This window comes from Poecilia mexicana, unplaced genomic scaffold, assembly GCF_051168715.1.
Source record: "Poecilia mexicana isolate PSO_F unplaced genomic scaffold, ASM5116871v1 scaffold_7, whole genome shotgun sequence".
Classification (NCBI taxonomy): domain Eukaryota; kingdom Metazoa; phylum Chordata; class Actinopteri; order Cyprinodontiformes; family Poeciliidae; genus Poecilia; species Poecilia mexicana.
In genome coordinates this window covers 557020-568934 of record NW_028263376.1, presented here as the reverse complement: position 1 = coordinate 568934, position 11915 = coordinate 557020, and positions in this window count along the sequence as shown.

The window sequence follows — 11915 nt, the reverse complement described above, 5'->3', positions numbered from 1 at the left end:
ACGGCTCATCTCCAGTGGACTAATAATTGGACTGGTTTGGGATTAATAGGCCTAGCGGGTTGAATCACCCTACTCTGGGACTCTGAATCGAGTAGCCAGGAGTAAAAGGACTGAAACAGGTTGAATCACCTTAAAGGACTGAAACGGGTTGTATCACCTTTCTCTGGCTCTCTGAATCGGGTCACCGTAAGTAGAAGTCTGATACGGGACGTATCGTCTTCTCTGGGACCCTGGAGTTGCTAAAGAGCATAAAGGACTGAGAATAATTAATTCGGTACAGGTTGAATCACCTTAAAGGACTGAGAATAATTATTTAATTCGGTACAGGTTGAATCACCTTAAAGGACTGAGAAGTTGAAATGAGAATAAAAGAGATTTGTCGAAGTGAAGTTGGAAGATTCAAAGATGCATCGTACATTCTTTAAGCCAGCGCCTGTCATTTTCTTTTCTTTTCTGTCTTTCCTTGGCTGAACTACGACGTCGTCTGTGTATCTGTGTTTGTGTGCGTGCTTGGCTGCAGGTTGATCTATTGCTGATTTTGTGTCTGTCCGCCATTTTATGTTTCACTGCGCGCTGCTGTCTGTCTCTGTCTGAGTTGTGTTGAGATTGTGCAGAGGAGATTTGTGTCTTATGTGTTTGTCTGTTTTGCTGGATGTTATGTTGCTGTGTTTCTGTTAACTCATGCTTCTGTGGGACAGAGATTTCTTCTCCATTTTGGTTACAGGATTTACAGGTTCTTTGTCACGGAGCAGGGGGCCTCATTGGCCACTCCATTTGCATTTTGGGAGTTCTTTTAGAACTGTGTTTTATGTTGAAATGAAGAGTACATAACAGATTTACAGATGTTTCTACTTTCTCAGTGGGAGAAATGTGTGGCATCAGTTCCAGGCTGGAGCACTGGAATGATCTCATTGCTTTTTTTATAATATTGTAACATTGACAATCACTTTAATTTCTAGGTTTCCTGACACAGGATGGAACACCATCACTGATTGGAACAAGGGAACAAAAACGAGAACATATGGATGTTTTTCTGCTTGACGGTGTTTTCTGCACTGTTAATGTAGGACATGTTGAAACACTAATGAATGACTTTGTTTCTTGTAGGACGATCTTCGTGTGCAGTCAGTTTTTCATATTACAAGGTTTTTGGGGTTTTCCTACAGGGGGTCTAGTTACTGGGTAGCCATTTGATAACAATAGGCTATCTTGACATAAGGTTGTGTGTATAAAATGGAGTTTTTGAAATAGGTTCACTCAAAACTGAACAACATTTGAACTACTGGATAATTATGTTTCTTTCAACCATGGTCTTATAATAATTGTGTTTAATACTTTCAACAGGATGAATTTTGGTTTGAAATTTGGGGAAATATGTGTTTGGAAGATGGAACCAGTATTAATTGGGAAGTTCTAACTTTATGTTTCACAAATATTTTTATTTTACACATTGGAGTGTGACGAACAAATTACAGGTGAACATGGGGATTTTTTCAGTTGCTCTAGGTGAATTACACTACTTAATGTGTTTGCCCAATGTCATCGAGGAGAATTGGGAGTATATTTCTTACATTATGGGTCAACTAATATATAGATGCCTTCAAATACTGAGAATGGGGTCGTGTTCCTGCTCTCACAGCAGTGTTGGGGGCAGATCACACCTCACTTTGTTTGGTCAGGTTAATCTGGGGTAACATCCTGCATCTTTCTTACAATAGGGTGTTAAAGAGTCTGCTTGAGTGTGAATGAGAGTGAATGTGTATGCAGATGGCCTTTGATGGGTTTTAGGAAGCGCTTTGTAAATATGACGTCACTTTAGTGAGTAGCTGTGATATTTTTCGTATTTTAAACTATTTAGACACAGTGCAGGTTTTGTTTCATATATTTACTTTTACTACTGCTTTACAGACAATTTTAAAGGTGATGATTGCATATTTTGGTATCACAATCTGGTTGAAGCGGAATCATCTGCTTGTACTGTAGAATTAATATGAAACAAGAATTCAGCCTTGGCTTAAGCAGATGGAATTAGTGATAGGAAACTGTCTTGTCCACTTTGGTATTTTATTTTTTATTTTATTTTTTACTAACACTTACTAACTGAATTTAATTAGTTTATATTTCATATGGGTACCTGATTGGACATGTTGAAATTTTAGCACAATGGGGAAAGTCCCCTATTTTGGTTTTCCACCTCTAAATTGTTTTTCTTTTTGAAATAAGAAAAACACAGGGGGGATATTATAAAGATAAGAGATTACTGATAGAACTTTGAAATTTACATCATCTCAGTCTAGTTTGAATACTAGATGGAAGATTTGGAGAAATGGTGGAGCATCTTACAATATTTTAGTTTTTCAGCAAATTATATAACAGTAACAGATTCCAAATTGTTTTCAAAATGATAATTTTATTATATCAACAGGGGGAGAAGGAGAAGTAGACCCTAATTCCTGGTAAATTTTTGGATACGGTTAATTGTAAATTAGTTAATCAATAATATTAAGTTTTTCATTCAACAATAGTGAATTATGAATTTCTTTAATGTAGAGTCATATTGCCTTCCTGCTTGACTAAAATATGGTGTATGTGATATAGAAGCTTCTACTAAATTAGGTTTGATCATCTAAAATTGAACAGCTTTAAACAACATCTATGTCATTTTTATTTACATTTCAAATTGTTGATAGATTTCTGCATCACTGCTGATTTTGATTATATGCAGTTGGGTGTAAATTGTTAATTTTGAGGAAAATTTTGGTTAAAATTGCTATGAAATTCAAATGAAATGTGAATAACTTCTGAAATTTTAAAATAGGACTTTGTCTTGAAGCGTGGGACAATGACAAGGATGTTTAGTATTTAGTAGAACAATATGAAATTCATAATTATTTGACAAAGTGCAATTCAATCACAACTTTTATAAGTGTCAGTACTAGGACATTCTAGATTTTATTCTAATTCTTTAATGAGTTTGTGAGGTTGTGATTTTAAATTTTGTACTTGATATTTGGCACAAGCAGAGTGAATGTCATCGAGGTATTGACGTCTATTGATTTTGAACAGTAAGTGTCATTATTTTCTTAATTCTGGCACATCTTAAGGTGTATTATTTTAACACATTTTTATGTTTATTCTTTTTGCAGTTCAGGATTTGGGGCAGTTGGCCGTTTGTGCTGTAACAACAACAAATCTAGAGCCACACGGGAGGATGCATCACAAGATAAAATAAAATTTTATTTATAATAGTTAAAGTAAGCAAAATGTGGCATACATAAGTTTTGATCTTTTAATTACTTTGTATTATTTTTTTCTCTGGCAGTTCTCCTTCCTTCTGGCTTGATGGCGATTTTTGGGGCAGGGTCTTTCTAGCTCAGAGATCATGGGACGGTGTGATTTGAAAGGATCTTCTTGATTACCGCATCAGGCCGCTGTTGTTGCTGCTGAACAAGGACATGACGATGCTGAACTGTGCCCATCTTCTGCTGGACTGCTGTATGAAAGCCAAAAGCTATTGAACGATTACTAAGGTCAGTGAAGATGAACTTTTCTCCTGTTGTCACATGAGGGCAAAGTGCTGCTCACAGGACATGGCAACAGATGTCTGCTTTGAGTGTTGCTTTTCACACCTGGCTGAAAACAAAAGGGACTCAGGCGTTATCTGCGAGAGTCTTCTACGGCCGGGAATCAGGAGGGAGTCGGGACCACAAAGATCAAAGCCTTTTGTCCAAACCCAGACGGGGGTTTGAATGAATGACTGATCTGCTGTGTTTCTACGTCCTGCTCTGTCGACCACGAAAGGCTGACCAAAGTTCATCAAAGAGGGACTGTATCCAGATGTTTCTGCACTGCGGGAATGACTGCTACTCTGGACACCTTCTGATTCAGCAGATAAAGAATTGGGGCATGGCAAGTCACTCAGCAGTGGTCCTGTTGTGTGTTCTCATGTTTGATCCTGGATTCTCACCTCTGATCATGTGACTTGAGCGCCAAAGCGCCTGGGGTTCCCTTCAGTCTGCAGGTTGGAGACGAAATGGATGCCAACAAAACTTGGTAGTGGTGAATAAGTTCTTTTAAAATTTTTTTAGTGTGTGATGCCATTTTTTCTCTCTTAATTTAGTTGTAGCACAGATGCGCCCTGTTGCCTTCACGTCCTGAACCCCTGCAGTGAAATGCTAAGTGTTGAGGACACCCCATCTCCTGGTGTCAGAGGTTTTACAATGCAGTTTTAGGGTTGGTGCGAACCAATGGTTACGACTCTGCATTTCTCGGAAATGCATTAACTTCCTCCATGATTCACTCTGTTTGTCTCACAAAATGCTAATGTGTTTTTCCCTCCAGCCTTATAAGAATGGGCAGGGGACTAACTATTACAATTACATAAGTTTTTCTTAACCATAGCTGAATTTCTATTTCTTTCCGCTTCATCTACTAAAGACGATGATCTAAATTTTATTTACATAGTACAGTGGCTACCATTCAGTGAAAACTAAATTTAGATTCAAATGAAAATTAAAGTTAAGGTGTTAAAGTGGATTGATGAGTGTCTATAGAGCTTACTGAGATAATGGCACCAAGTTCTGTGTTGAGTGCATAATGTTAAATTCTTTGATTGAGGTGTGCAGATTGTAACAGCATCTGGGACACCATGTTTGAATTACATCCAACTGTGTTATATGATGGTAAGGTTAGCAGTGGCAGCAGGTTTCATCTCAATGAGTTGTATGGGATTTTTATTGTATTCTATGACAGAACATTTGTTCTGTTGTAGAAATGGGGAAATGAATGGAATTGATCTAATAAGCAAATTTTTAGTTTGGATTTCTCTTTACTTCTTGGCAAAAGAGGTTGTTGAAGTTAAATCAAAATTCATTAAATATGAGCTAACTATTTGGATATGGAATAACTAAAATTTATAAATTGAATGCACTAAACTTAATATTACCTATCAAATAATTTACATAAAAAGTGTTTCTTAAAACAGGGAAGGTAATCGTTGGATTGTTGCATCTCTATTCATATGATTGAAAATAAGTTGTTTAACTAAGACATCCAGGAAGGTCTAAACTAAATATGTACATCATTTAATAAACTTAGCTGTATCAAATCTCTCCCTAAAATTGAAAATGCATTGATAATTGATAAACACTATAAAAAGGGTAATTTATTATCAAATTAAATGTTTTATAAATAGGTTTTCAAAAGAATAAATGGATCAAAGGTAAAAATGGTTGAAATTTTGGGATTTAAAACTATGATTGGAATAAAATAAGTCATTTTTGATATTTAGTGACACGGTTAACTTTATTCTTGTAAAATAGGCTAATTATTCTTTAAGGTTTTAAAATAGAAAATATGATGATTGAAATTAAATTGGTCTAAATTGGAGATTTAAAATAAGCAATTATGGAACTGCTTCTAAAATATGGTTAAGGTTTGGGTTCAACACGATAGGAAACATTAACTTCTCATGAATGTCTTATATAAAAAGAGGGTCAAAAGATTGACAAAATACAGCTCTAAAGGAGCAGCTTCTTAAAATTCGAAGCTTACTGAGTTATAATACAAAAGGAAAAATACTGGAAGAGACTTAACATAAGGAAATAAATGATAATTTGAAATAAAGTTTTAAAGAGAAATAAATAAAACTAAAAGCTACCAAAAAAATCTCTTCCTTCCTGATAATACAATATAATAACTATTAAAATAAGATTTGATAACAAGAACAATATATGACTTGAAACGATAAAGAATGATTAGAGTATTAATTAATAAATCAGCATAAATAAAACATTAATTCAAATTGGAAGGAATTACTTATTTTATCTTAAAATACATTAAGGAGCTATAGATAGGTGACAGACTCTGTTCCAGTATGCCGACCAGCTGATGACCTCATTGGATAACAAAGGACCACAACCTGGTGTGACTTTGGATCTTCCCTGCCCGGAGGACGACCTCACACCTAGATGTTCATCAGGATTTCTTTCATTCTATTATGCTTTTGATGTCATCAAATTGGAAAAGAGGGAACAACCTCTTTGTTAAACTCACCAAATTGTGGGCATAATAATCCCTAAATAGGTGAGCATCGGTTACTGAGTTGACGACCTTGAGTTCAAAACTATAAGGAAAATGAGCTGCTGGAGACGAGAGGATCATCTTTGTTTTTCCTATTAAGTTTTCATCTACGACGTGCCAACGAACTTATCTTACTTCAAGGAGCATCAAGGAACACAGAGACACAAAATGATTATTGTGGAAAAAAAAAAAAAATGTACAAAAACTATTCAACTGGAGGTTTATTGATAGTTTGTAAGTCTTTTATATGCAGTATATTGTACCTGACTTGCTCATTTATTTCATGGATAATTTTGGACAAATATTTGTGTATCATCTTTTTACATCAGGAATACGATTGACTTTTCTAAAACATCATTTTAAGTATAACATTAAGATTTGTGGTAAGGTTTCTGTTAAGCATTGATAAAATTATGCATTTTTTAGATCATCTTTTTGGTAAGACATGACTAAGGGCTAGATCATTTTGAACATTTATTTTAAGTTGTGAATCCTTTATATGATTTTGCTGTCTGATTTGGTCTGATTTTATGTGTAATGAATATGCCAACATTTTAACAACAAATGTTATGTAGAAGGTTGCATGCAAAAAGAGGGGCGTAATTTATCAGCTATAATATGGTGTTTCTGAATTTAGGCTTATTCTATCGCATAGTATATTTTAAATTTATATTTTAGAGTGTAATCTCTATTAAGAGATTAAAAGAGGGAACTGTTGAGAAAATAAATTTAAAATAAGCTAGTTTTAAAACTTAACATGTCTTGATTCAAATGGCCTAATTGTGGTTTTGAAATTAGTAATGTATTCTGGCTCTTTGACCTTTATTTTACTTGTAGTTACAGCAGATGGTTTGCTAGGATAGTTTGAACTGCCTTTTGTCTGTGGGAAAACAATACAGTAGAAGTTGTAGCTTTTCACACTCATCTGTGAAAAGGCCGTAAACACGGCAGGGGTTTCTGGCTTGAGAGAGGGTCAGAGATAGCTCCTGGTTGGATGAGCAAAGATACGCCTTATTTGAATAAATTAAATACAAGAGGATAAAACTTTCTACACAGAAGTAACAAATCAGATTTGCTCTTGCAACTCTCCAAAGATGTCTTTGCACGTCTTTGCTTTTCTTTCTTTCCTTCTTTTCCAAGTCTGTGAGGTAAATGAATATATGTCTCCGTTGTTCTGCAGTTTCTGGTGTAAGTTTATGCATTGTCTTATATTGGATTAAACTCTGTAATTCTGTGACGTCAACGCGCATTGTTGTTTTCCTTGTGGCTACACGTGGCCCGCCGAGAGGACCTGGGATCCAGAGGAAGAGAGAGAGCCAAACTTTTTTCCAAAGTTAACATATTTTAGAATAATTTCTTCCTTAACACTCTCAATTTGTTCATGGTGTAATATGATATAATTCTGATGATGACTTGTGTTCTATGGTATTAATGGAAGACGGACTTCTAGAATAATGTCCTGTCATTAAACTGTAAAATTCCGAGTAATTCAAGAAAGGAAACGGCCAGTGTTGTGTTCAAGACCACCTAACCCGAGACCAAGACAAGACCAAGACCAGAGTGTATCGAGACCGAGACAAGACCAAGACTTTTAGGGTCCGAGACCAAGTCAAGACCAAGACCGAGGAAAGTCGAGACCGAGTCAAGACCAAGACCAGCTACAGCTACATGACACAATAAAATGTAAAATATGATAGAAATTGCTTCTCAAAATAATCTGAAAGATCCATATTCCCATAAGAACACCTAGATATTAAATACTTAATACATTTTACCAATATTAAATATTCCATTTCTGTGCTACAATGTGTGATGGTCTCGTGCCATCATTTGGCATTTGCCCATATTGCTCATGTAAGAAACCACCACTGTCTGCACCATTAAACATAGCAATTGAGGCAATGCCCTGATGGTAAATAACGCTCAACTATGAACACTGACCAAGGAGCAACAAGCAAGAAGTAACCAAACAGAAGGCGCTCACCATGACTGTTTTCACTCTCTATCCCAGTACATGAAGCCAGGTAGTCTGACACCATGGCAGACATTACAGCTGCCACTTTGAACAAAAACAATCAAAGAGCAATGTGCATGCTCTGCGTGCTCTTTCGTTCTTGTGTTTTAGTTATTTAATTTAAATAACAACGTACATAATTAAATTAAATAATGATGCAGTGTACACAGAGCATTACTAGAACAAAGAACGGGTGTTCTGTCAGGTCAGATCGTCGTACGCTTAGCACGAACTCGCGTTCTGTCAGATCAGCATACATTGTCAGATAGACGTACGCTTAGCTCAGACATGCATACGCTGTCATTACTATATGATTTTATTTAATCAGCAACATAGAATCATGACGTAGATCATACACTTGGTTATTAACAGTTGTATGGCATCCAGCTGCAGCCAGACCTGCTTTAAATACACTTTGAAACCACGACAACGCATGTATATCTATCTAGTTATCATATTATTGTCAGGATCGGAAGTTTTCTGTTTATTTTTGAGTAGTTTCCATGTTTATTTGTTATCCTGTTTCCCTGTGAGTCTCTGCATTTCCACGTTGATTGTTCCCAGCTGTGTCTCGTTCCCTTGTTTACCTCCCTTGTATTTAAACCCACCTGTTGTCTTTGTCTCTTGTCGGGTCCTCGTCTAACGTCTGTTTCTGTACCCTGTGCTGCCAGATATTTTTGGATTTTGAGTTGTTCTCCTGGTTCGTCATTAAATCATAATTTTCATCATGACTACCTGGTTTCTCCGGCGTCTCCCTCACCACTCACAACCACACAACATGACAATTATGTCATATTATAAACAATTTAATGACTTATTTTTGTCATAACTTGTTGCGTATGCTGAACTGACAACTCCACTGACGGTCGGACTTCTTAAGGCGCATGCGCTGGCATGGTACTCACTGCATGTATGCTAGCAACATAGAATCATGACGTAGATCGTCATACACTTTGTTATTAACAGTTGTATGGCATCCTGACTTGGCGGTTAAGTGAGTTTTACACGGGCGTGTGTTGTAGCTGACTCCAGCTGCAGCCAGACCTGCTTTAAATACACTTTGAAACCATGACAACACATGTATATCTATATAGTTATCATTGAAAACAATTTAATGACTTATTTTCGTCATAACTTGTTGCGTATGCTGAACTGACAACTCCACTGACGGTCGGACTTCTTAAGGCGCATGCGCTGGCATGGTACTCACTGCATGTATGCTAGCAACATAGAATCATGACGTAGATCGTCATACACTTTGTTATTAACAGTTGTATGGCATCCTGACTTGGCGGTTAAGTGAGTTTTACACGGGCGTGTGTTGTAGCTGACTCCAGCTGCAGCCAGACCTGCTTTAAATACACTTTGAAACCATGACAACACATGTATATCTATATAGTTATCATTGAAAACAATTTAATGACTTATTTTCGTCATAACTTGCTGCATATGTGAACTGACAACTCCTCTGACGGTCGGACTTCTTAATGCGCATGCGCAGGCATGGTACACACTGCATGTATGCTATTCTGACAGCGTATGGCTATCTGATAGAACAACGGCTCTCAGTGAGTAACACTCCAGTCCTATCTAATAAGAGCCTTGGAGAAGAATCGACTGTTTCTGAATGTCACCTCACTATATTGCAGACTTTTGGACATAGCGTTGTCCTATATATGTGACAAATCAGTCAACACCTCCGCACAATAACTCAGACAGTGAGTGACTTTTTTCATCACAAATTCTTATGTGAGTCTATACAGCTAGCTTTGCTAACATCACGTCAACGGAGCTTACCTTCTTTGAGCTACTTTTCTAAGTGACGAAAATAGTAAGATGTTGTCCCCACCGTCTGTGAAAGCGAAGCGCTGCTGAGTTAGCTGTGGCCATCGGATTTCTTACTATTTATGCAGCGCTATTATATTACTGACGATTAGACAAACATTTTCTGCCGCTGAGAGAAAACTACTGCGCATGTCCTGGAGCACCGCGCGCGAGTGAAAGGTGGGGAGGGGAGGGGGAGGGGGGTAACAGAAACACGTAGTTGCTTGGATTTTAATTGGTGCGTTTTGCATCCACTGAAAACAAAGATGTTAACAAATAAACTGGACAGTATGCTGCACGTTTAGTGATATTTTCACAGTTGCGGTCTCGACTGGTCTTGAAATAAAATGCCGAGTCCTCAACGCCCGAGACCGAGACAAGACCGAGGCCAAATGCGGTCGAGTCCGAGACGAGACCGAGACCATCAGAAAATGGTCTTAAGACCGGTCTCGACACCAAGACCGATCTCGAGTACCACAACACTGGAAACGGCACACTGGGTCACTGGATATGTGTCAAACAAATAGACAAACAGATTATTGCTTTCTCTATGTTTGATAGATTTACATTTATAGTCTTGCAATCTGTACCACTTAAACATTTTGATATGTTTTAACCACATACCTCAAGGTATTTTATTTAGATTTTATGTCTGACACAAGGTACACACATCACTGTGAAGCAAAAAGGAAAGGATGAATATTTGCCAAAATATTTGTCCAGAAGAATCTGAAAAGTGTGGTGTGCCATGTCATGCTTTGAAGGCAGAGTCAGAGTGGTTGGAGAGGATCTGTGAACCTCTGTTCTCAAGTTTTGTCTCATTTGGATTCATGTTCAAACTTTGACAGGGGCCATTTTGATAGATGGACATTCTTCAATCTATCCCAGGATTTATAACCTGCGGCTCCGAATTTATTTATAATTCTCTTTGGACTTTCCACAGTGGCTTTGAAGAACTTTTGCTAAAAATAAAAAAGAACCAGCTATTGTTTCTACATTTAGATATACAAACACACTTTTAACAATTTTTCACCTTTTCTTGACAAAAGTTGCATTGAATTTCAACAAGGAATGATACTAAAAATACATGAAAATACTTTCTTAAATCTGTTTGTGTCATTATGTTGGAATCTATGTGCTTTTTCCATCCCTCAAAAAATAGATCCTTCCTATTTTTGCTCATTTTTATGTTTATCTTTATAATTCTCAAATGGAAATAAAATTGAGGTTCTTTAAAAATGACAAATTTGTTATTGTAGATATTTGTCTGAAACATTTTTTTTTGTTTCAAAAAGTCATGTAACATTTGTAGCTCAAAATGAAGGCTAGTTGGCCTGAGGGTACAAAAAGCTTTTTAGGTTGTAAAGGTTGAAGACCCCTGATCTAAACCATTTTGTCTCTTATTGAATATTTAGGATCATTTTTATGCTGCAAGGCGAATCTTTATCAGGTATTACATTTTGTGCAGCCTTCTTTCTGGATTATCTTGTATATAGTTTCACTCATCTTCCTAACCAGCATAACACAGCCAATATCCTTAATCTGTTTGCATAATACATTTTGCAAAAGAAACATTTTTTATTCATTTATTTATTTATTGTAAATAAATGCAAACACTGAGAATGTTGTTTTGGCACTCTCTTTTCCAACTGCTTTTTTATTTCTAGCAAAAAGCCATCCATGGAGGTGGTTTGCCACAGTGGGGTACATACAGCCTGGATCTTCATTGTTACGCCATTTAAACACTGTGGAGGTAGAGTTTAACTTTACCCAGAGCCAGCGGTTAATGTCTGACCTGTGGTGCTTATTGCAGCTGTGCACACTCGCTGCTGCAGGACTGGACACTCTACAAAAATGCTAAACTGCAGCATAATAGCAAAGAGGCGAAATGAGATCTTTTTAAGCAGTCCATTCAAATGGAAACCTGTTAAACGATTAGCTTTTTCTCTCTTGCTCTCGACGAAGGCAGACAGTTTTTTCCTCTCCTCCCTCCCTG